The sequence below is a fragment of the Pleurodeles waltl genome, chromosome 10 (assembly GCF_031143425.1).
Source record: "Pleurodeles waltl isolate 20211129_DDA chromosome 10, aPleWal1.hap1.20221129, whole genome shotgun sequence".
Taxonomy (NCBI): domain Eukaryota; kingdom Metazoa; phylum Chordata; class Amphibia; order Caudata; family Salamandridae; genus Pleurodeles; species Pleurodeles waltl.
In genome coordinates this window covers 426,596,616-426,623,369 of record NC_090449.1, presented here as the reverse complement: position 1 = coordinate 426,623,369, position 26,754 = coordinate 426,596,616, and the positions used below count along the sequence as shown (strand labels likewise).

Here is a 26,754-nt window from a genome sequence, read left to right as displayed (position 1 = left end):
CATATGGAACATGTCTCTGTGCTGTTTATTCTCCAGATATCTTTGCAAGTGGATCTTGGAAGTGAAGTGGCTCTACAGAACCAATTGTTTTCTTGTGCCCACTCTTTCAGTTGGAAGAGAGAAACCCTTTCCTCCTTTAACCTGCAGTGGTATAGATGCACATGCTCTGCACACTCCTGTCATCTAGTGTTAGGCTTGGACGTTTGCAAGCTGTTTTTCTTTGAAGCCTTACTAGTCACAAGGTATATGGTGATTTTTCCCTTAGTTGGCAATGCACATAGGCCAGACTATATGTTAAATTACTTTTTGCACAGGAGGTGAGAGTAGTACTGAGTGTTATGTGAACCCCAATGTAATGCACATGTGTACTGCAAGAAGAAATGTACTTCAGAAAGAAAAGAGATCTGCGATCAGAGTCACACTCATCCAGGGAGGAGGGTGGGTGCAGGTGAATGTACAGCAAATTTACACTACTTACAAATGCTTACAGGTAAAATAAAATTTTACATTCGTATCACGAGTTGCTGCGAAAACACATGCTCTGTATAACCTGTAAAGCAGTACCCTTCCACTAGTGATGGCTTGCACATGGATGATGCAGATGTCTGGAATACGGTCCCTAGGACCATCTATCAAATCATAGCCTACTGCCAAGGCAGGGATTTCCACACAATGTCTGGTGAACGTGTGGGTGGGGTTGCCCAGGTAGCTGTTTAAGTTGTCAGTTAACGGCTATTTCCCAGGCCATAGTTGCAGCCTTTTTACATGTAAAATGAGGCCTGGATGTGACTGGGAGGCTTCTCTTGGTTTTATGATGGTAAGACCGAATGCACTAACTAGCCATCAACTAAAACCTGTAGGTAGAGCTCCCACACATGGACTTGTTGATGCACCCTGTGAAGCAAGTTCACCAAGTCATTGTCCACCCCGGGAGGAACTTCACCATCAAGAGAATACGGTGATGGAGCATCCAATGCCAGATTGTTTGTGCCAACAGGGAAACAGAGCGAGTGCCCCCTTGTTTCTGTACATAAAACATGGCAGTCTTATTGTCTGTCCTGACTATAACAACTATGCGCCACATGAGTGGAAAGAGGACCTTACAAGCAAGGTAAATGGCCAAGAGCTCGAAGTAGTTGATGTGGTTGCCATGCTGGTGGGAGGTCCACACTTCCTGTAATGTGATCTGATTGAGATGGGTTGTGCCACCCCCTTGAGAAGCACCTGTGGTAATGGTGATCTGCAAATTAGGGTCTAGAAAAGGCAAGCCCACTGCAGACAGTGATGCACATTGGACTTTACCAACACTAGATTCCCCATCTGACCATTTGCCTCTGGCCATTGTGCTCAGAGGCACTGGTGCAGCCGGGGGCATGTGTAGCCGGAATTTGGTTACAATGGCGATACATGAGGCCATCAAGCCCAGAAGGAGAATTACAGTTCTGACTATGAGATGTCAATGTGGCTGAAAAAGAGGTATGAGCTGCTAAAATGCCAAGACACTCTGCAGGCTGGGGTAGGATTTGCCTCAACCAAACTGGGTACTGCCTCTAAGAAGGGATTGCTTTAAAGGGGCAGTGGGTCGGGGTTGGTGGATTGATGGTGAACCAGAGGCTGGGAAGCAGCAATATGGTGGCATGCGTATGTGCTAGCATTATTGCCTGCTTGCACTCTTGATTATCCAGTCGTCCAGGTAGGAGAGCATGTGTTTCCCTACCACCCTTAAGTAGGTGGAGACCAAAGCAGGCACTTGGTAAAGGCCCTTAGGGCAGTGGTGACGCCAAATGGAAGTACTTTAAACTGGTAATGATAGCCACTTACTATGAAGCGCAAGTAGCGTTGGTGGGCGAAATAAAGGGGGGATGTGGAAGTAGGTGTAGGAAAGATGCCTCTTTATAGCATGGTTACCCCCACTTTTGGCCTGTTTGTCAGTGTGTTTGACTGAGTCTACTGGGATCCTGCTAATCAGGACCCCTAGTAGTTATGCGCTCTCCCTTAAATTATGATTATATGATACCGATAATCCAGTATGTCACCAACAATTAGCATACTGGTGCCCCCTTATAAGTCTCTAGTATATGGTACCTAGGTACCCATGGTATTGGGGTTGCAGGGGATCCCTATGGGCTGCAGCATTTCTTTTGCCACCCATAGGGAACCCATGCAAAGGCTTCTACAGGACTGCCTTTGCAGCCTGTGTGAAAAGGTGCATGCACCCTTTCACTGCCATTTACTCTGCACAAGGTCACTTAAGTCACCCCTATATCAGGCCCTTCAGCTCTGAGGGCAGGGTGCAGTGTAGCTGTGTGTGAGGGTACCCCTGCACTAGCAGGGACATCATTTTATGCGTGTACTGTACAGAGGTCACTACCTATGTCCAGCTACATAATGGTAACTCCAAACATAGGCATGTTTGGTATCAAACTTGTTGGAATCATACCCCAATGCTTTTGCAAGCACTGGTTGTATGATTCCATGCACTCTGGGGGCTCCTTAGAGGATCCCCAGTATTGCCATTGCAGCCTTCTGAGGTTTTCCAGGCAGCCCCAGCTGCTGCCACCTCTCAGACATGTTTCTGCCCTCCTGTTGCTTGAGCAGCTCAAGCCCAGGAAGGCAGAACAAAGGGTTTCCTTTGGGAGAGGGTGTTAAACCCTCTCTCTTTGGAAATAGGTGTTACAGGCTTGGCAGGGGTAGCCTCTCCAAGCCTCTGGAAATGCTTTGAAGGGCACAGTTGGTGCCCTCCTTGCATAATCCAGTCTACACCTGTTCAGGGACCCCCAGTCCCTGCTCTGGCGCGTAACTGGACAAAGGAAAGGGAAGTGACCACTCCCCTGTCCACCACCACCCCAGGGGTGGTACTCAGAGCTCCTCCAGAGGGTCCCTGGGCTTTGCCATCTTGGATTCCAAGTTGGCAGGGCACTCTGGGAGCATCTGAGTGGCCAGTGCCAGCAGGTGACGTCAGAGCCCTCCCATGATAGGTGCTTACCTGTTTAGATGACCAATCCCCCATTCAGGGCTTGTTAAGGTCTCTCTCTAGGATGGCTCTTCAGATTCGGATTGCAAGACTCCATCAGGAATCCTCTGGATGCTTTACTTCACCTTCTTACCAAAGAAACTGCATCTGGACCCTCCAGGAACTCTACAAACTGCAACAAAGAAGCAAAGACGACTTCTGCAACATTGGATCTTCAGCTCCTGCCAGCAACTCCAACTGTTTTGAGGTCGTCCATCCTCAGAGGACAGCCTGTCTCCAGCCTGCACCAGAAGAATGAAGGAATCGCCCTTGGAGTGAAGGAGTCACTCCCCTGCTTCAGCAGGTACCCTTCTGCAGGACGACTGGTGGCGTGTGTCCCCTCTCCTGATGAAGTGTGTGGATCCAGCATCACGGGTGGTGGACTGAAGTGGTTCCGATGGTCCTGAAGTCCTACTGTCCGACTTTGGTGTAGGTAAGAGCTTGCCTTCCCACGCAAGACAGTACCCCGTGCACTGTGTGTTTTGCACTTGCCAAGGCTTGCTGGCACCCTTCCACAAAGTTCTCCGTGCACTGTGTAGCTCTGGCACCAGCACTCATTCCTGCGATGCACAGCTTTCTACCTGGCTCTCCGGCCGCGTGGGACCCTTGTTGTACTGCTGCATGGGCCTCCTTTTGCACCTTCTTTGTCCCTGTGCTGTGGGACTCCTGTGCGCACTGCCTGGTCGTCTGAGGGCCCTCCGTGTTGCTGAGAGCCCCCTCTGACTCACCCTCCTGGATACTGTCCACCAGGTCCCTCCTGGTCCTGTGCAGCACCATTTTCTGCTAACTGCAAGCATTGCGTGTGCCAAGGCTTGTTGGTGGAATCCAGCGACGCAAACCAGACTGCAATCATCCATCTGGCGTGGGACATCTTATGCTCCAAAAAGGAACCCGCATCCATCTTCTTGGGTGCAGTACTGACAGTTGTTCTTCGCTGGTGGTTCTTCTTTTGCACCTTCATCCGGGTTTCTCCCTGGACTCTTCTGTGCTTCTTGGACTTGGTCCCCTTTTTCCACAGGTCTTCAAGTCTTGGAATCCACTGTTGGTGTCTTGCAGTCTTCTAGTTCTTGCATAATCTTCTTTCTTGTGTTCTGGTGTGTTTGGGAAAGTTACTGTGATTTACTCCTGCTTTCCTGGGCTCTGGGGTGTGTTCTATTACTTACCTTTTGTGTTTTGTAATACTCTCAGTGCCCCGCCACACACTACACCTGCCTAGGTGGAAAACAGACATTCACATTCCACTTTCTTAGTATATGGTTTGTGTTCCCCCTAGGACCATTTCTAACTACTGTGATTTTCACTATTTTTTAACTGTTTTTACAGCTATTTCTGCATACAAGTGTATATTATTTGTGTATTACTTGCTTCCTAAGGGAGTATAGTCTCTATTGTATTTTTGGCATTTGTGTCACCAAAATAAAGTACTTTTATTTTTGTAACACTGATTATTTTCTTTCATGTGTGTGAGTACTGTGTGACTACAGTGGTATCGCATGACCTATGCATGTCTCCTAGTTAGGCATTGGCTGCTCATCCACACTACTCCTACAGAGCCTGGCTTCTAGACACTGCCTATGTTTTACTAATAAGGGATAATTGAACCTAGTATAAGGTGGAAGTACCTTAGAGTACCCACTACAAACGAGGCCAGCCTCCTACAGTAGGTGTCTATTGCTGCCATGAAGTCCCTTGTAGAAGCATTGGTATAACATCCTGAATCCTCGCCATACAGAAATGTTCAGAGAGGATGCATGGATGGAGAGGCCTGTAAGTCCAGAATGGTCCTGTGGGAACCATCCTTTTTGGAAATGAGGAAGTAAAGGGAGTAAACCTCCCTGCCCTCAGTGTGTGTGTGGAGGGGGAGTCGGGGGGAGGAGGCACTGGTTCTACTTGTCTTTCACTTCCTCTAGGAGGCTGGGATGTTCCCTGCTGAGCATTTGTCTACTGGTGGAGGGGTAGTGTTGGGTGGGGTGTGGGATGTTCTCAGCAGTAGCCATATTGGACCAATTGTAAGACCCACTTGTCTGATGCGATTTCCTGCCCACAAGGAACAAAGTCTTACAGGCGATCCCCTACAAGTGGTATGCGATCTGGGGAAAGGAAAGGGGAGTTAGTCAAAGTGGGGTCCCGTTTGCTGGAACCTCCTTTGCCACTGCCCATTGTAGTTGCCTCTGTAGGAAACACTAATGTACCTACGTTGTGACTGCTGCTTTTAGGTGTGCTACTGCTTCTGGTAGGAGGGAGTAGGGTCTGGGGAGGTGACCTTGGAGCCTACCCTATATTGGTGTGTAAGAAAGTAGCCCATAGGGCTTGTGGTCTGAAGGGCGCTATGGCTCTGGCTGTGTACATTTCCTTCTTTATCTCTTCTAGTCTCTGGTCAGGCTGAGGTCCGAAGAGAGTTGTTCGGCATTGAAGAACAGGTTAAGCAGGTGCTGTGGTCCTCGCATCTAAACCCTGAGATGCAGAGCCACACATGATATCTTATCAGGAGAATAGTAGTAATCCCTGAGGACATGTGTCAGCCACATCTAGGGCGCAGAAGATGATGGCACTGGAGATGGTCTTTCCTTCCTCCACCAACTACTCCCCCCTTGTCTTATCTGGAAGGTGCCTGATGAGCTTATGCATCTTGTCCCAGAGTGCTCCATCGTACCTCAAGAGCATGCTGACGGAGCTGGCAATCCTCCAGTGAGTGGCAACCTCTACAGCTACTCTTTCCCCAGCAGCGTCTAGCTCCTCGCCCTCCATGTCCGGTGGATAGCATTGTCTGTGGCCTAAGCACTGGTAGACTGGACCACCGTGGAATTGGGAGGGTTATGACACCTGATGTAAGGTGTGCCGTACAGGTAGTGTTTATACTTCTTCTCCACCAGAGATTAACCAACCCTGCCTTGATAGGATCCTTCAACATGGGGAGGAACTGGACTGTATCTGGGAAGAGAACAGGGTCTCTATTAAGACGTCATCTTCCTCGGGATGGGCATGCATGTCCACTTTACGGAATGTGGCCACCCTCTGTATCATCTTGTGATACACTGTGGCATCATCTGGATGATGCTTTAATCAGACAGTGGTCAATGTCAGGTAGACAGTGGGCATCAGATCGAAAACTGCATCCTAATGGCTGGTACAGTGCAAAAGGCTACCTTTTCCATAAGAGTGAGGGTAAGCCTCTATTGTGTAGTGAGATAACAATGTAGACATGGAGAAGGAGATGCTGAAGTGAGGGGGTTGGTGCCCCTGTCTTTGTTTCTATTATGCCTAGGAACTGGGGAAAGATGTAGGGCCAGCTCTTCATCAAATGTTAATCTCCTCTTCCAATGCAATATCTCTGTGGGTCTTGCAGGCATCTAAGTGTATATTTTCCCAGTCAAAGGATGAATAAACAAATGCTTTGGTCTTGCATCCAATTCTTCAGAGCCGCTGGAGGATGGGTTGCTCCAAGTCATTGGATCCCACCATGAAAGGTGTCTTCAGTGCCAAGAGAGGTTTTGGGACCGGTGGGTTCTTCAAGTCCAACAGTGTCTTTGGTGCTGATGGTGGTTTCAGAGCTAATATCAACTGGGCCCTCCACTTCAAAGGAGCCCTAGGCTTAGGCAGTATGTTTGAGCTCGAGGGCCAAGAGGGGAGGGTGCCTGTGTGTAGGGAGTGTTACCTGTTCTGAAGCCCTAGGTTGGTCCTGACCAGAGCCCCCATTGCTGGTGTAGGCCCAGAATGCTGAGTCTTTGTAGAAGGGCTTGACGTCAAATTCCCTATGGGGTTATGCTTTGCCTTGCCTCAAAGTCATTTGGGAGGCCTAGTGAGCATCCATGCCGACCATACTCATGTTTCTGGCAGAGGTCATGGTTCAAAAGGAGCGGAGGGGGCCTCTTGTTCCTCTTCTTCAAGGTCGCAATCGGAAGAGAAATCGGTCTTTGGGCTGGTGTGGTGGAAAGTCTGAGGGGCACCTTCTTCGACGTTAGGCAAGGTAAGTTTGCCAAACATATTGGGTGTGTCGTTGAAGTCTTGCTTCTGGTGTGCCCACCTTCTCTCTCGTTGGTACCGAAGAGTCTTCTTTGAACTGAAGATAAGGCAGGCCTCCGATAGTGTTGTCGTGATCTAGAGAGAGGCAGAGTTTACACACCTTGTGAGGTTGGCACAAAGGAATTTCGTGCAGCACTGAGGACAATAGTGGAAGGGCATTCTTTCCTTCACTGTGCATGTTTTCCACAGAGAAGTCCTCAAGAAGAGAGGCACACTGCCCAGAGAAGGGCCCAAGGCTTTGCTGATTAGATATGGATGGTAGGACAGCATTTGAAAAGAGACGTCAGGAAACTGAAGAAGAGTGGAGCTTCTTCTATTGAAATTGAAATGACTGGTTAGCCCTGATGGAAAGAGACATAATTCGCCAAACTTGGAGCCCTGTCGGTAAACATCCCAACCTGATGGCAGAAAAAAATATAATAATCTAACAACGAGTTGGTGTCCATGGGCATTGTAAACTAAAAGTGGAGTTACCATATACCTGGTGGCTCGAAAGACTTCTTTGAAGAAAAGCAACTTGAAAATGTCTGAGGCCAAAACTAGATGGCAGGAGTAGGCAGAACATGGGTATCTTCAACACATGTTACGAACATTACCATTCTGACCTCATCAGCATTTTTTTTCAAAAAGAAACATAACAAGGCCCTCAGTGGTGTATTTTGAGCCAGTAAAAAATCCAAATAGTTATCAACTTAAAAACAACAACCCTTGGTGAAGGACTGAAATTGTTAATCCCTTTCATCTTGTAAGTACATTAGAAAGAGTCTTCCAAACCTCAGCACATGCTCATTTCAGGAACCGCAACAAAACACGTCTTCGCAAAACAAAGTTACTGGGAACTTTACTTCCTACAGACATGAAGAGATTGTCTGAAGCAAACAATATAGTGATAAACTGATTAGTCTTGACTGGAAGCATTCACAGTCAAACTGATTCCATCTTTAATCATTTACAAAAACAGTCAGCAAAAAAGTAAGAATTAACTTTCCACAGCAAATGTTTCATCTTTATAGTGTCTGCTGTTTATTAATTGTAGGGGAACATTTATACCAAAGAAATCATGTAGACAGTGCTTAAGCTGTAAAAGAATATTTGTCTCAGATGATGTTTTCCTTAAGCGACCACCCGGGATTGCTGAATGCCAGGATTAAGGATACCAAATTTTGTCTAGTGGTGATTCCACTTCTTGCCTCTTTATTCTATTACCATTCACTTCCTTTGTCTTTGTCTCATTCTTGCAGGTGTTTTCTCATTTCCCCCCTTTCTCTCTTTTCCCAGTTTTTTCAACTCTGTCTCCATCCTCCTTTCCCCCTTCTCTGCCTTCCTCTGGGTTAAAATCAGATGATGAAACATAAGTCATGGCACACAAAAATGAGTGCTGATGCCCACCATCTACAACCACCTTAACGAACAGAGCACTGCAAAGTTATATTATGACACACACAAGAGGGACTCTGGAAAAAATTGAAAGTGATGCAGAATCCATTTGGTTCAGTGGTAGATCCCCCAAATCCACAAATTAAAACTGCAAACCACAGGCTTCCTTTCATTCTGACATTGGTAAGGTGGGTAAAAACAGTCAAGGCATGCACCCAGGACCAGTGAGTAAATAATGATTTCTTTACATGAAAATTCAGCCTGATTTCAGGTCACAGTGACTGATGTGCACATGGGCCTGTAATTCTAAAAGGGCGCACTTTCACTGTTTGCGCCACAGCACACCTTAAAAAGGGATGCCGGGCACAAACAGTGAAAGTGTCCTATTAAGAAGAATGTGCTGCCTTCAGGGCAACCGTGAATCACAGGGCATTCAAGTGAAATGTGGAGTGGCTGCTTCAAAGCTGCTTGTGTTTCACAGTGCAAGCTGCAGCCCACCTGCACTTTCAAGAGGGATTAGAGATCCCTTGCAGGCAAGTGCATTGAGTGACTACAGTGACCTCCGGGGGAGTGTCTGAGGGGCTTCACTGAGACCTCTTTAGCCCCCCCAAGAGGGCTCCCCTCGGGGGTGCACTGACAGTGCGACTCCTAAGGGCATGTTTGTTTCAGCAGCCACACTAACAGGGAGCAGGTGCAGAAGCAAAGTGAGTCTCACATATGCATGGGACGACCATGCCCTCATGCAAACGAGGAAATGCCTTATCAGAATAGCGCTGGTGCTACATGTGCACCAGCGCTGTCAGTGTTACAGAAAGGGCCGCACAAGCGTCTGCAGCTCCTTCTGTAATACCAAAGTGTCCAGGGCGCGCACAAACCAGTAGCACACGCCTGCTGCACCCGCTGGGCACTTTTTGTAATACTGTCCCTGGTGATCAGTTTCAACAGTCTGGCAAGACAGTACATCTGTGTCACAGTTAGTATATGGTTTGATTCACTGGAGCGGGCAACAGGTTGCTAGGCATTAATAACTGCCCACAACATGGCGCAAGATCTCTGTGGCTGCCTGGTAGCACCGACAAGAAAGGGGTGAACAGTTCACAACCGTTCGGACCACAGAAGGTGCGTGTAGAAAAATGACAACAAATGGAGAGGTCGAGTCCTAAAAGAGGCAAAACCGGTCATTTTTGCAAATATTAAAGCTGTGAACGATTAATCTGTGGGATGAGATCATTCGTCAGAACAAAGAAAGTTGTGAGTAGCAGCTGAGCATTAATGAAGGAAAGGGGGCAAGGTAGAAAACAAATAAGCAGAAGGAGACCGAGGCAAAGTGCTAGATTGTAGATAGAAATATGCGAGCTGATGATTTAGAAGGGTATAATAAAGGTGAAATATCGGAAAGTCATCTAAAATGTACAAAGATAAATAATCAGACTATTGCTTATAAAGACTAGTATCTAAAGCTGGAAATGAGAGAAAAAAAAGATTCTCTGACAACTTCATGAACGTTCGAGACTGGAGGGCCAGCAAACCTGATGAACTCAGAGAAAACAGAAATTACGACAGCCTCGGTAAAAAAACAAGTGAAAAATCTATCATAATCACTCCCAAAACATCAATCGCACCATAAACCACATCACACAATCTAATAAGGACGACATCAACTGTCTATGAGCACCAATGGATAACCAGTTTCCACTAAATAACAAGTACTGGACACTCCAAAGGAATTTTTGACATGATATGGATGATCGCTTCATCACCTTATTTGTAAAACACTCAAGCCCTTAAGGCAACTAAGTGCTGTGTGCGGTCGAGGTGCTAGACCAGTTTTTGGGGTCTAGAACAGTAGTGTCTTCAGCGCCTTTTTAAATGCAAGGAGCTGCTCATCCAGGTAAGATGTTCAACATGTTACTTTCTTGAGTTGGACAAGCATGCCTCCCAAATGCGATATAAACCTTCTTGAAAAAAGAGCTGTTTTTTGCGAGAACGCAACATTCTGTTAGGGTGATGCAGAGTAAGATCGCAGAACGAGTGTGATATGGTCTTAATGCGGGATATTTGAACTGTTTTTGCTGCCAAATGCTGAATCACTTGTAGCTTACCGCTTACAGGCGTTTTTTTTTTTTTTTAGTATTTCCAACTAACAAAGCATTACAGTACTTCAGCACTGTACCCATAAAAGCCTTTCGCCAACTTAGCTCTGTGCGGCCCATCGACAAACGGTCGAGCACAGCACAGCAAGCTTTAAAGCGTGCTTTGTTCCTAATGCTGTTGGTTACTACTGCATTCTCTGATAGTCTACGGACATATGAGAATCAAACGGGACACAAAGTTTACACCTTGTATGTCACCGGGTATCTGTGCGCCCTATTCAAAAGGTTTTGTAAACTTCAATCTTTTTTCAGTGCTTGAGTTCCTCTCAACAATACCTTAGTCGGGTTCTTGCAAACCCACTTTTAAACGATGTTATGCACGCTGTTAACCATATCAGTTTGTTACCGAGTAACTGGACTAAGGAAAATATATTTTTGTGTTCCTCTGAATCCTGTTAAAAAAAAACAACCCTGAACTTACACAGAAGATTGTTCATAGGCTATATAAAGATGTTAAAAACGAAGATACAGGCTATATAAAGATGTTAAAAACTAAGACACAGGCTATATAAAGATGTTAAAAACTAAGGGTGACAGGCAGGCCACTGCAGTACCCTAAAAAACAATGGGTGGGTTAGTGACACCGCCTGCCCCATCTCCAACAAGGCATATCGTTCTGAAAGGAAGGATCAGAACCATCTATTGGAAAGCGCCAAGCTCCCTTACCCTAAAGCCTTAACCTGTGGGCAGCATAAGCAGTGCTGTCATATATAATCGCCACCTGTATTTAAATACAACTTTCCTTATCACTGTCCCTCTTTTGGAGCCTAGCACTAGCTGACAGCAACAAACGGAAGGAATGTATTAAAAAAGGACTGGTGTAAGGTAAGCTTCTGTTAATTCAAGGGACTAATTTCATCACTCTCACAATACTGTGATATGCACTAATGCACCACTAATAGTAGGCCTCAAACGTAGCAAAGCACTCTACACTCGCTCCCACTGTAGGCATTTTAAGCATGCCTTCTCATAGTCAGTCTATTTATTTCTGAAGCACGTTAACATGACATTCTATGTCAGAATAGTAATTTCTTTAAATAACCATACCAGATCTCCCCATCCCTTCATGTACTAGTACTGTGTCTATATCAATCGGGCCTGATGAAAGAATAACTTGACAGCATTTGCCTTATGCACAGGTTGCTGCTGATCCTTCTTTTCCCGTCGGGGGCCTCTCCCTCATTTCAAAGAGGTGCTTTGGGATCCATGTTAATCTCTGTGCTCTAAGCATTCCAGGTTAGTTTATCGATGCCCCCAATGTTTCCCCAGTGGAGGTGGTCCATTATAGATTTTCAGTCAGCCTCGAAGCTTTTGCTTTCATCCCCTTCATCATGGGATATAATTTCAATCGCTAGTAAATTCCACAATTTCTGTGCCCAGTCTATCTTTTCTGGTGTTTTTACTTTTTCCCCCCAGTGTCCAGCGATCTACTGTTCTGCAACTAAAAGCATATGAGTCACAACTTGCCGATCTCTTCTACGCTGTCTTTCCAATTTCTAGGCCTCATTCCCATACAGTACTACATTAAGATCCGCTAGGATTGGGAGGCCATTTGCCTTTTTTACATGACCCAGTACCTCTTTCCAAATCAGCTGTATTACCAAGCATGACCATCATATATCTATGGAAGAACCATCTGTGTTACACTCTCTCCAGCAACCGCAGTCTGTATTGAGGAAGAGGAGCTGAAGCGTTTGTGGTGTCAGGTACCAAACATACATGATTTTATACCACGTTTCCTTTCCTTTAACGCTAGACAACGTTTTCATAATATCAGTGCAGTCTGGCACTCATCCCTTGTTGTCTCTATCCAAATTCCTTCTCCCACTTCTGCATATAGTCCAGTTATGGTACACAGGAAGTACTTAAAGTGTTGAGGAGATGACCGAAATGAGGACTATAGTTGTTTCAAATGATGGGAACGGTTATTAAAGAGTGTGAGATTACTCATCCCAGCTACCCTATTCGGTGGGAACATTGCCCAGTGGCAAATTTGAAAGTATCTATGTATGTCCGCTTCTGACACCTTAAAGTCAATTGCACACAGAGTGAATGATTTAACAGCTTGGTCCATAGCTTTCAACACTGTACACTCCCCCACCCTCCCAGATGGAAATGGTGTTGTATCAGATGTCAAAATGAATTCAGGTTTGTTAAATACTGGAATAAGAGGCGAATGGTCTATCATGTTTGGGGAACCAAATAAGTCTTAGGATGGTCTACCCAACAAATGCAGTCCCATCATTGGCCAGTGCTTTTCTGTTTTCTGAAGGGACAATGAAAACAATGTTCAAGTGAGCTGCTTTATAATATGTTTCTAAATATTTCAGACCTATTCCTTCCCTTTTACCAGGACTGTGTACAACTATTATCTATCTTTGGCTTTCGATTTTGCCAGCTAAATCTATTACAGGCTTACTGTTGCTGGCACATGACTTGTTTGGGAATTTGCACAAGGAGGGTTTGGAAAAAGCATAAGCAATCTAGGGAGTTTGTTGATTTTTACAGCCGTTATCCTCACCATGTATAATATAAACATAAGCCATCATCGTGTTAAGTCATTCTTTATTGCTTCTACCAAGGATGACTATTTTTGCCATATAAAGTTCCAGAAGTGACCGTGTGATTTGCACCCGAATATATTTAAGGGCCTTTTTGCCTACTGATATGGAACTAGTTCTTCAACTTTGTCTCTGACAGACAATTGTTTGGTTGTGTAGAATGACCTTTCCTCCAGCAGGTTCTATACAAAGTAGGAACTGGTCCATTTGTGCAAAGATACATCTGGCCCAGTTATTAATAGCTGAAGACACTGATACTGGTAAGTGCTGCAATAATAGGTTTTAAACTATTGCCTAGAGGAAGAAAGGGAAGCTCTTTACACCCACTCCTATTTGTTCTTCCTAGTGTTTAACCAATGTAACAGTGAACAGGATGATGTTCGGAGCATCCTGCACGATAGACATCTCTTTGCGGATGATATTCAACTGACTTAGATCTGAAACCTCTATAGCGGCGGCTACACCCATTTTACAGTTTGACACAATGTCAGGATTTAAAGTTAACTTTGTAATATCTGAAGTATTCGAATCAAAATTGAATTTTTCCACATCAATCACTAAGATAATCACAGGTATAGAGCTTCTTTTAGGTATAATAACCTACGTATGATATTGAAAGTTTGGCAATTAATGATAGACCTTGATTGTCCTGTATCAATCTATAGTGGCAGGCAACCCAAATCTCTGAGGTTTCTTAATAGTCTGATGCAGGGAAGAAGCATGCTGAGCTGCCCCTTTATCATTATTGGGTTCATTTAGGTGACCTGTCAGAAGAGCTGGGTTCTTGGTGGCTCAACATATACAACGTAGCAATTACAATGCATATGCCTTTACCCTCACTCTTGCAAAAGCAAAGTGAGCACTCAGAAGTGTTTACAATCTGGTGCTTCATGCAGACACATTAAAATGAGCCCCTAAAATGTGCCCAGCCTGACTTGGACTCATCAAGACATGCGACTGGAAGAAGACCTAACTCCTATCCTGTTTCAACAATAATCAATAACATGCAAACTATCCCTCATTCCACAGACTGCACAGCTGACCATCGACTGACTCATTGAATTCAACTTTGGTAATAGGCTGCATCCATGAAGGTAGGGAGCACGGAAGTGGTGCCTGCCACACTGCTATCACTCCTCCACTTTATCCCCCTGACATCTTGTCACTTTTTTCTCTGTTTAAGTAATAAGTTATTCAGGAGTGTCTCCCTCTCTCAAGGAACGAACTAATGAATTACAGATTAATATGAACAATCTTATGTTTCCAGCTGGTATAGATAGTTATGGCAGTGTGGTGGAAGTTAGTGTAAGAATCCAACTTGTAAAAATATCAATATGCGAAGTAGCTGTATTTGTTCCCCCGGAAAGGTGAATATTTAGATGCATTTTTAGGACTGTCCGACAAAGAGTTGATTCTCTGTGACAAAGGAAATAAATCGGTATACATTGTACACCTCTGTCCCTGAAAATGATTTTCTTCCAAGAATCTCCCTCCCAATTTATTTTTTTAGAAAGTAGAGGTACTTATAGGAGCTTATATTAAAGCTAAATGTAACTTGCCACAGTTAAGTCAAAGATACACCAGTAACGAAAAATCAAGATCAGCACCACCACAACAGCTTGATCAAGATTAACTAGGCTTCTGCAAATGTAAACCTTAAAAAAATTGGAGGATTGGCAGATAGTCTAAAGTAACATCAATCTCTATTCCTTTTCACTTCACAAAGGAAATAAGGCTCTTAACAGAGGATGCTTCTTCCCATCACCTGGCCATTGGGTGGATATGTGCACAAATCCCGAAGGGAATAGAGTGGACTTTTGAACAGATTAAAATAGTAGTGCCATAGTAACTATCCACCCACCCTAATTTTAAATATGAGTTTCTTCCACTTCCTAAAAAAAAGGGAATGTCCGTTGGATGTGGATAGGCTGGGCCAACATTCTTACTACAGTTATTATGTTGGCAGGCAGAGCAAAGCTATCTAGTACCCCACATCAAACTACCAAACAGACCAGATCTGTTAACACAATACAAACAACAAATCAGACACCTGAATCCAGCATAGCTCAATCTAGCAATCTGGCTCCTGAAGTCTTAGAATTCGGACATTTAAATCTTACACAAGAGTGTATGGAGGTCATTAAACAAGCGAGAAAACCTACAACAAGACATTGTTAACAAATGGAAAAGATTAGTTTGCTACTGCCACACTAATCAAATTCAACCACTAAATGCCTCCACAACGGTCTAATCTAGCATTCTCTTCCATTAGAATCCATCTCACTGCAATATCTGCCTATCTGCAGACTACACATACAACATCACTTTTTAGAATCCCAGTCATTAAAGCATTTATGGAGGGACTAAAAAGAATCATACCCCCAAGGACACCACCAGTACCTTCGTGGAACCATAATATTGTACTAACACGACTCATGGGCCCACCATTCTAACCCATGCATTCTTGTCAAATCCAATATCTGACGTGGAAAGTAGCCTTTCTAATAGCCATCACATCACTTAGAAGAGTGAGTGAAATACAAGCATTTACTATTCAAGAACCCTTTATACAAATACATAAACATAAAGTGGTTCTCCGTACAAATCCAAAGTTTTTACCAAAGGTCATATCACCATTCCATCTAAACCAAACTGTGGAACTCCCAGTCTTCCTTCCACAACCAGACTCAGTAGCTGAAAGGGCCTTACATACATTAGACATAAAAAGAGCACTAATGTATTACATTGACAGAATGAAACAATTTCATAAAACAAAACAATTGTTTGTAGCTATCCAAAAACGTCATGCAGGTAACCCTATATCCAAACAAGGCATTGCCAGATGGATAGTTAAATGTATTCAAACTTGCTACATTAAAGCAAAAAGAGAATTACCTATTACACCAAGAGCACATTCCATTAGAAATAAAGGCGCCACAATGGCTTTTCTTGGGAATATACCAATGACAGAAATTTGTAAGGCAGCCACCTGGTCTACGCCTCATACATTTACTAAGCATTACTGTGTAGATGTGTTAGCAACACAACAAGCCACACTAGGACAGGCTGTATTAAGAACATTATTTCAGACAACTTCAACTCCTACAGGCTAAACCACCGTTTTTTGGGGAGATTACTGCTTGGTAGTCTAAGCACAGCATGTGTATCTGCAGCTACACATGCCACCGAACGGAAAATGTCATTTACCCAGTGTACATCTGTTCGTGGCATGAGACGCTGCAGATTCACATGCGCCCTCCCACCTCCCCGGTAGCCTGTAGCCGTTTTTTAGTTGCATGAAAAATTGTAAATATGTGAATAAATAAATATTGTTTTAATAGACATTAGGTACATACATTACTACTCCATTGCATGGACACCTCTAGTATACTCACAACTCCCACCTCACCCTCTGCGGGGAAAACAATCTAAGATGGAGTCGACGCCCATGCGCAATGGAGCCGAAAGGGAGAACCTGGGCACGTAGGTACAACATTTGATCACAAAGGTACCTCTCGCATTTTTCCTGAAGGTAGAGGGTGGGATAAAACAGTAGTCCAATGGAAGAATAAAGCCTAATTTTTAAATTCACCAGAAGATGCAGATTTTATTGATTCTTTTGGATAATATAATCCTTTTTTCCCTGGAGAGCTGATTGTGCTCTGTTATTTTTAATAGGTACAGAATCTATTAAACTGAACGTCCCTGCACTGTGCGAATTGTTACGCCATCCAGTTAGTTTTCAATTTTCTAGCTCTCTGTCATTTTTGCCAAAACCCTAAACATATTTGAGACCACAGGTGTTGCTCCAAGTTGTTTTTACTTCTCCTCCAGCCCTGCAGTTGACTGCCAAATTCTGGTTGCAACCAATATGTACTCCATTCATAGTACTGGATAGCTCCTGCCCCCTAACCAAGGTAAAACGAGTTTCACGGTTGGTGGACCCTAATCAGCATAAATGTCGAGTTGGTCGTTTTTACCTTAACAACTTGTGGAGGCAACTTATAGAGTTGTGTTTGTGGTAATATTTTTGTGGAAAATCCGTTCAGTACCCAATAAATGGGTTGTTCTCTGCCTTTGAAAGCATGCGTTTGTGGAAAATCCATTCAGTACCCAATACATGGGTCGTTCTCTTTGCCCTTGAAAGCAGGATGTGTGGTTGTGTTACCTTTCGACTGCATTAAGTATATGTGCTCAGCGAATGCGTGATAAGGATCATCAGTTTTCATGCTGTTAGCCTTGCATCCGGGAGAGCACACAGCAGTTTCCTCTTATCCAATTTCAAAGCTAGAATAAATACCTAGGACAGGTTCTGCAGAACAATAGGACCAAGAGAGAAAGGTTTTATGTGTAGTTTGCATAGATAGCTTTGCTCTGCCTGCCAATGTAATAACTGTAGTAAGAATGTTGGCCCAGCCTATCCACATCCAACGGACATTCCCTCTCTCTTCAGAGGCGGCAGCTTAGGAAAATGGCTGCAAAAACAAGCCATGCTCTGGTTGGCTAAAGGTTTTCTTTTTAAAAGGTGACACCTTAAGATAAGACAATCAGTGCACAAGAACCGACCCTCTGCAGCCAGTAGCAACGTAGAACAAGCTGAGAAAATGAAGTACACGGACTAAACTCTTTTACAGGCTTGTTATAGCTAGAAATAAGACTAGAGACGGAGAACAGTGTGAAGACAGCAAACCTACTAGACGATGTAGAGCTGCACTGCTTCAAGAGGGTCGCAGATGCCCAGAAAGAGATGAGAGCCAAGCCCAGATGACTGAGGACTTTATGTTGAACTAATTACAGGAGACAGACTGCTCAAGAACCACGAGCATCAACCACCCTGCTGCCCTGGACTGAAACCCAGGCATTACAAAAGGCTTGAGTGTATACAAGAGACATAGAAAACCTGCAGCTGTTGATGAGCGGACACAGCCACCCAGACCAACCATCTACCCCAAGTGCTGTGTTAACCTCACCTGGTGATCCAATGATGAACAGGACTATGGACTCTGGTATCCCTTTTTGAGGTTCAAGCCTGAAAGTGCATGAGTCTCACTTCCAAGACTCTATTGTGTACGGTAAAGAACTTGGATCCCCCTGTCGCTTACCATTAGTTGGGTTGCGTGTCTTCTTTACAGCCTCATAATTTGGCACTGCAGTTTTGGCATCATTTCCGTTTCTGTGTGTGGAGCAGGGGCCAAGCACTGATGGATTCAACTTAATCCGTGCCCGTTCACTGCTCCCGATGTGACGGAGGTACTATTTTGTTCTTTTTAAATTCTAGTGCCCTGCAAACAGAGGCTGGTGACTGACAAAAATGTACCCAACAGGATAAACAAAATTGCTAAGTTTTATTTTTTCTACCAAACCTTCTTTTATTTTGCCAAGTCATCTTTTCTTGCTTTTCACTCCTGTTTTCTCTTGTTTTTGCTTGTGTGTGCTGTTCTTAAAAGTTGACGATTATCTTGTTCTAAATATTGCAAAGCAACATTGTTTCTTTATAGTGTGTAATTTCCAAGATAATGCTTTAACACATAACCGTGGACTACGCCCAATCCATCCCTCTCCAATCTGCCCCACTGTAATTCACCCCACCACACCCCACACCAAACCAACCCACTCTAATCCAAACCACTCAACTCAATCCAATCCAACCCACCACAATCCAGTCCTCCCAACCCACCACAATCAAGTCTGCCCCACTCCAGTTCATCACATTGCAATCCAAAATAATTTGCACCACTCAAAACAAAAACAATCTGTCCCACTCCAATCTGCCAAACTTCAATCTAAAACAATCTGCCCCACTCCAATCCAAACCAATCTGACCCACTCCAATCCGCCTCACACCAATCTGCTGCACGTTCTTCTAAAACAATTTGCTGCACTCTAATCCTCCCCACTCCAATCCAAAACTGTCTGCTCCACTCCAGTCTGCTCTATTCCAGTCCAAAGCAAACTGCACCACTCCAATCCAAAAAATATGCCCCACTTCAATCCAATCCACCCACCACAATCCCATCCAATCCACACCAACACAATCCTCCTCACTCCAATCCAATCCGCTCCAATCCAATCCACCCTAATACAATCTGCCCCACTCCAATCTGCTCAAATCCAATCCTAATCTGTCACATCTTGTCACTCCAATCCAAAACAATCTGTCCTGCTCAAATCTGCCACACTCCAATCAAAAACAATCTTCTCCACTCTAATCCATTTCAGTCTGCTCCACTCCAATCTGCCCCATCACTCCAATATATTCCACCCAGTTCCAATACAATCACTTTTAATCTACTCCACTCCTGTCCAATCCACCCTACCCCACTCCAAACCATCTTAATTTACCCCACTCCAGTCCACCCCTCTCTAATTAATTCACCCCACATCAATTCAATCCACCCCACTCTAATCCAATCCACCCCACTCGTCCAATCCAATCTACCCCACCCCAATCAAATCCACCCCACCCCCACCTTGACTCACCCACTCAATCTAATCCACCCCACCCCAATCCACCTCACTCTGATCCACCCCGCTCCAGTCCAATTCTCCCACACCAATCCAACCCACCTCAATCCACCCCATCCCATCCCAATCCAATCCCCCTCACTCTACGCCAATTGACCTCACTCTACACCAAATGCAATCAACTCTAGTTTAGTCCACCACAACCCAATCCAGCCTACCCCAATCCAGCCTACCCCAATCCACTCTACTCCAATCCACTTCACTACAATCCACCCCACTACAAACCACCCCAATCAAATCCCCCCCACCCCATCCCAGTTCAGTCCACCTCACTACAATGCAATCCTCACTACAATGCAATCCACACTACTGCAATCCACACTACTGCAATCCACCTCGCTCCAATCAACCCCAATCCAACACACATCACACTCCAATCCAATCAACCCCAACCCAATCCATCCCACTGCAGCCCACCACACCCCAATCCAATCCACCCCACTCTACAGTACTTAGATAACATAAATAATTAAAAGCCTCTTTAAAACAAAACAATCTATTAGCAATAAATAATTGTTTTAAGAAACATTTCCCGATATCATAATAAAATTTATAAAATAAGATAAAATGCTGTGTAGTTTGTGCAGATTGGCCACTGCATGGACAGTTCGGTAAATTCCCCATTTTTGGAAATGCCACTATATAGTACAGAGTCCTAAATCACAATCGGGTTAGATAAAATCTATCTTGCACATTTGTTACAGTTAACAAGTAGCCCTGAACAATGTTATCTGTATAGCCACTCATGTAACACCTAACTGTAGATTTTGTGCACTCTATAACTTCCCTTTCAGACTCTCTTTGGCCCTTCAATAACTTCCTTACCTCATTTGTACTGTAGTATAAAATACAAGTGGGTCGTCCAGGACAAGATTTATATCTAACACTTTAACAATTTATTCAGGTGTTCAAACAATGGTATTTTATCTTAGTACTCTAGGGCTGAACAGTCAGTTATGATTTCTTTGGTGAACCCTATCCCAATTTTAGACCACATTCCATGCCATGTCAATAATGCATTTATATAGACAGAATCTTCTAGGTAGGGAGACGCTAATTCCTTGTGTACTATGTACAACAAGGTAGATCCAAAAATGGCCAATAGTCTACACAGAAATTTTTTCTCCATTGATTGTAGTGACTTAGTATTTGATGAGCCCCATAGGGCAGAGCCATATGTAACACTATTAATACATTTGCTTTTATAAAGTTGTAGTATTTCGTTTATGGGGATACTACCAATTTTAGCTGCAAACCTAAAAATGGTCTAACTTTCATTTTCATAATCTCCAAATGACAATTCCAAGAGCCCATGTTAGCAAAGTGTAGACCCAAATATGTAAAGCCATTCACCTCCACAAGTGTTTGACCTTTGACCATATGGGATTTCTTCCTAACCTTCCCCTACCCACAACTAATTACGTGAGCTTTGTCCAGGTTCAGACGCATGTCTCTTTCCTTCATGAATTTTACAAAACCCTCAATCAAACGCTGAAGGCCATTAATGGTTTGCGATAACAGGACCGCGTCATCCGCATACAGGAGGATGCAGATCAAGTCCACTGCTACCCAATTTCCCTCACTTCATTCTAATCCACCGACTCAAGACCAATCCACCCCAGTCCAGTCCAATCCACCGCACTCCAATCCACCTAAATCTTCTCCACCCACTCCAGTCCAATTTAATCCACCCCACCCAGCCCAGCCTTATTACTCCAATTCAAACGACACACCCCAATCCATTTTAATCCACCTCACTCATATCCACCCCAATTCAATCCACCTCACCCTATTTCAATCCACCCCACTCCAATCCAATCCATCCCACTACCTCAATCCACTGCAACCCACTCCACTGTATGAAACACTCTGCCACTAATCCACTGGACTCTGCTCCCCTCTACAAAACTCCATTACCAATACTCCACTCTAAGACACTGCAACAAATCCATTCTACGATACTCTAGTCACCCCAGTCCACTCAAACTCCACACCACTTACTTTTAGCAATGCTGAACAGCAGTAACACTGATGTACAACATGGCAAACCACACTGCCAAAGCCAATAGCTCTTGTATTGGCAGAACTTATTGGCTTTGCCAATGCTTGTTACTCCACAGGCTCTCATTTCCAAGGAAGGCTATGGTGAACCTATGGGTTCGCTTCCTGTACCCAACAACTTTGGGTTTTCTATCAGGTGGGCCTGATCACACTGAATTCTCGACCATCTGAACCATCATCCTACGATCTACGATTATTTAGTTACCAAGGTTACAAGCTTTGGTGTCACTAAGCCTAAGCAAAGATGCAACCATTTCTATTCAGTGCAACTTAATCCAGGTAATGCCTCAAATTGGAAAATCCTGACAACATCTAGCAGTTTTTGGGAAACTCGCTCCTGTAGTTTCTACATTCACACTTGCGTTTACCACCATCAGGGACATACTGAACAGTGGCTTGGCCGCAAAGAAATAGAGCACCCTCTGTAACTGAAGAGTTGTAAAGAGAGTAATTAATTGTGGATCGAATGGTATACTGTCATATGGCTTCTCATGCTATTGGGACAGAAGAACCTCTCTCACCTAAGTGCCATGCTGTTTCATTATTTCTACTCCTCTTATGGCAACCCAAGTGGACTTCCCTTTGGAAGCTTATGATGGGAGATATTTTATCATCAAAATGAGAGCCATGTTAGGAAAAAGTGCAATACAACAAGACCCTGATGTGTGTGGAATAATATTACCAGTGGGTGAACTAAGATTTATATTCATGTTCTCTACAGCAAGGTTAAGAATATGAAGGAAATTTAAAGGTATCAATTGTCCTGCATGGCCATAGAGCACCATATTTCAGCCAACTCATTGTGCCCTGTAAGGGTAAGTGGCTGTCACCAGGACCGGAGGCGTTCTTAATTCCGCTCTTCCCACACTAGACTGTCAATATGTTTGTGTATGGAAGTAGCAGTGCATGCAGTCACACAGTGAACATAGGCAGTTCATTTGAAGAGGCTATTCTAATGTTTTTTTTATAGATCCTACTTTGTCTCTAAGTAAGCCTCCATGGAAGAGGGAGCCAAGGTAATCCTCTGCATCACACATACTCCACGAGAAGTCACCAGGCTATTTTACCTAATGCTTGGTTTCTGCACTTCTGAAAAGTGACCACATCGAGTCACCCAATAATCAAGACTGAAGAACCCTCGTTGTCACCCACAAATGGGAGGTCACTTCTTCTGGTGAGTTGGATATCAGCACTTATGAATCATTTTCATCAACGTTTAGTAGACAGCACCGGTTTTTGGGAATACCTTCAAGAACACATCAGCTACATCTCATTGATCTTTTAGCTGCATTCCTGCAATCCCTTTCCAAGCATGGTGTTGAAGGTTGACAGGTCAGAAGGGTGAGGGAACACGTTTTACATGTGCCATCTGATCCTTTATTACATTGAATGGCATTTCACTGTACACAGGACAAAATGATATTCATCCTGAGATCACTCAGTGGCAGCCACTCATAGGGTAACACTGGCCACACATTGCACTGTAAAATGGTTATAGTATCCTTGTGTTTAAGCAATATGAAACTGTTTGGGTTCATGTCTCTGCCCAGAAAGCTCTAGGCCCTTCTATGTTTTGGCATACATCATCTTTGTAATTGTGAGGCTTTTCCCCCCATGGTAAATAAAGTCCAATTATTTTAAAACTCTGACTCTACGTTTACCAGTGAGTGCGTGTGATTAGTGTATCATACTGTGCGCTAAACCTACTGCACCTCCTTGAATAAGCCTGGTGGATGGTGCTACCTTAACGGTATACAATAACACCTTCCACGAATACACGCTAATACAATTTTAACTGCCCTGAGACCTGCAGCAAAGGCCAGTTAGGGCTGCAAACCGGAAAGGCTTCTAAACGGCAGACTTAGTGGGTCTGGAATGCTGCCATCGGGCTGGACATTGCAGGATTTCACAGTACTGACCAGAATTAGGCTAGATCAGTGACCAGTCTTTACTGCACCAGCGTAGTGGTCTTGACATGCCCACATTTCTCAAGGAGTCCTTTCTGAGGGTACTGATTGTTAATAACAGTATTCTGAATATCAGAAGGACCAGTCACGTACCGCACAATTCTGTACTCAGAACGATCTGCAATACATTCTCCATGCTTCATTTTCATTAAGAAAATACTGCTTCCTTAGAGTCAAGATACTCCTGAGATTTCAAAATCTACATGGGAGGCTTTGTCATAAATCTGGCAGCAGCAACTTTTATTCTATGGATTATGACAGAAAATACATCAAAAATACACAACTGAATTATAAATTAGGCGTCATGATACTTCTGCAGTCCGACATAAAGGACTACTTGAACACGATCAATAATGTGAAAAAGTGGACAAGGTAACTATCCTGAAAATGCCATGGCCCTCATCGACAACCCATCTAAGGAATGGAAAACTATTAAAAACCCATCAGAACCAAAGGCTGAAAGGGGTTGACCCAAAGCCCACTCCAATATACTTTTTTGAAAGTATTGGTAACGTGGTCTCCCAGGTAACTACAAGTTGTATCAAGCTAGACCTAAAAATGAGTCACATACTTTTGAGGCGTTTCATTTTCCATAGATAAGTACAGTTTAAATGTTATATGACAAAATTATCAATAATGTAGAAACGCAGTTAAAATAAAACTGTATTAGTTTTAACGCCAAACTCGATTATTGAAACTTCTTCATCATCACCTTTTCCAAAAAACAAAAAACAATTGCCTAACTGCCCTACTTTCTGTAGCCAGTATGGGTATTGATAAGATCGAGGTTCTTATCTTCAGAAATATATGCATCAGTACCAGCTGTTTCACCCTCTCCATTTTGGTTGCTGTCCAGGGACCAAGCCATGATATCAGTATAGCATGACCTGAAGAGAGTTGTAGACTAGAGGAAGTTAACAGTATTGCTCCGTTTTGCTTGTAGAGCACCATTCTACTACACCGATCGCCACCTACTATTAGAAAGTGTTTCCACAGTGGCAACAATGTCCTAAAAACTCTCTGTTGCTTTAGTTGACTTAAGCTCTGAAGATAACAGCAGAAGAAAATGGATTTCTTTTTGGTCGATTTATGCAGCGTAGTATGGGTTATCACAAGAATCTTCTAAGTTCTCAGTTTTTCTCCCGTCACCCATTAAAAGGTTTGGACTACACACTTAGTCCTACGTTGATGACAGCCAGATTGAGGATGATGTAAATGCCCCTTCCAACTAAAGGCCAATATTTGGCTCTTCCTAAATGCTTAAAAAAAGAGAAGTAATTTTTTAGTTCACCACACCCAGCTTCAACATGGAAAAGTAGCTACTATCTTAGAAAACAACGTGAAAGATGCCAGAATTTTAGGGCATTATCAAGAGAATTTGCTTCCAGATTCCTGAGATTAAAAAATATCTCACCTGATCCCAAAACATTTCAGAAATTTGGAGGTGGATTTTGGTTGTATCTTATGTGAAAAACAATTCACGTACCTAAGGCTGTGAGACCCCTTTTTCACAGAGCAAGCAGTTACTACTGGCCACAACTGTGGTGATTACGATCATCTGCCTTTAGTGTCTTGGTGTATGGCCTACATGGCTCTACAAACTGGGCCAAGTACACCCCTTCTGCACTTCATATGCATGGTAGCGAGGGTGAGCAGTCAGAAGCTTCTCAAGGAGTATGTGTGTGTGGGGCGGGGGAAGAAGATCAGAACTCAATCAAAAATTAGACACAATATTTCACTGTCCAGCACAGTCCTTATCTTAAAAAAAAAAGAAGTAATACTTTAACCTCACAGCGGAACAAAATACAGCACACATTTATTGGAGTTTAGCTTCAGGGTTGTAAACAACAACTACGGAGCTCTAGCAAAATTTATAAGGAATCACAGCAGACCACAGGTTCTAGCAGCAGTGAAAAAGATCATAGGTAAGAATCAGACACAGATGCAAGATTACAATTGAGCTGTGCGAGCAACTACTCTGTGCAGTAACCTGCACGTCAGTTTGTTTTGTATCTTCACCTAAAGGAGTTATTGATGGCAATCAGTTCTTCTAATGTGCGGAATTATCTTCTTGAGTCCAAGGTGCACACTTTTAGTTTCTACTTTCAGGCCTCATTTTACTCGCTCCCTTGGATGTGATCCACTGCAGGAGCTGATGGGATACCATTTGCGGTTGCTCAGGCAGCGCCTCAGCCAGTGGATGAGGGACCAGAAGCAGCAGCCCTGCCTCTCGGGTGGGGACACTAAATGAAGCTCAGTACAGCAGGCTTCTACAGCGGTCACTCAAGTTTAGAAGTTGTGGTCTCCAGGCCAATAGTGGTTCTCCATTACAGCATTGTTGACGGCTTCTCGGACTCCCAACACATCAAGAACAATGGCAGAAGAGGTCATATGTCACATAGAGGGGATGCTGGACACCGTGCTGTCACTTGGAGTTGATGATGCTTCAGGTAGTCAACCACATAGGGAGGCCAAAAGAGCCCTCGTAGCTTAGGTCAGTGATAGTTGCTCTTCTGGGTGCCCCACACTTTGGGAACATGGCTGGACTTCTCCCCCTGGAGAGTCACTCCTTCTGCATGGCCAGGCACACTCTTTCCCTTGTTCTGTAGGCACGCTTCTAGGTATTAGGCAGATCCATAGCTTTCCAGATCGTTGCACAAACCTTTGGTGTTGTCCCTTGATTTGCAGGCAACTGTCCAACAGACACGTGCCCTGGTTCACATTAGCTCATTGAGTACTCGGCAGAGTGCTACCTTCCTTAGTCAAAAAGAACTTACAACTAGAACAATGTTGGATGCTTTGTGGCCCACCTTTATAGTGATTTTACAGAGTGGGAATGTTGATCCAATGTCCAAAGTTCTGGAACCAGTTTGGGGTGCTTCCTTATCAAATTTCATTTTCTGGCTGCAGTGCACAGTGTATGTAAAAGGTTATGGGTCTGACAGCAGACAGTAACTATGATGGCTTCGGCAAGAGTATCTAAAACATCAGCACAGTGAAGTATGAAACCTCTGCACTTGCCTGTCATTTGCCTTTCCTGAAGTAGTACTCAGGGACAAACTAAGGGTAGGCCC

The 26,754-nt window shown here is 44.0% G+C and overlaps 1 protein-coding gene across 1 annotated transcript in view; it reads right to left on the bottom strand.

The window, feature by feature from the left end:
• The window catches only part of RHOT2 (ras homolog family member T2), a 398,937-nt gene that overhangs the window by 29,689 nt on the left and 342,494 nt on the right, over nt 1-26,754 (bottom strand). The gene's annotated exons all lie outside the window — the stretch shown is intronic.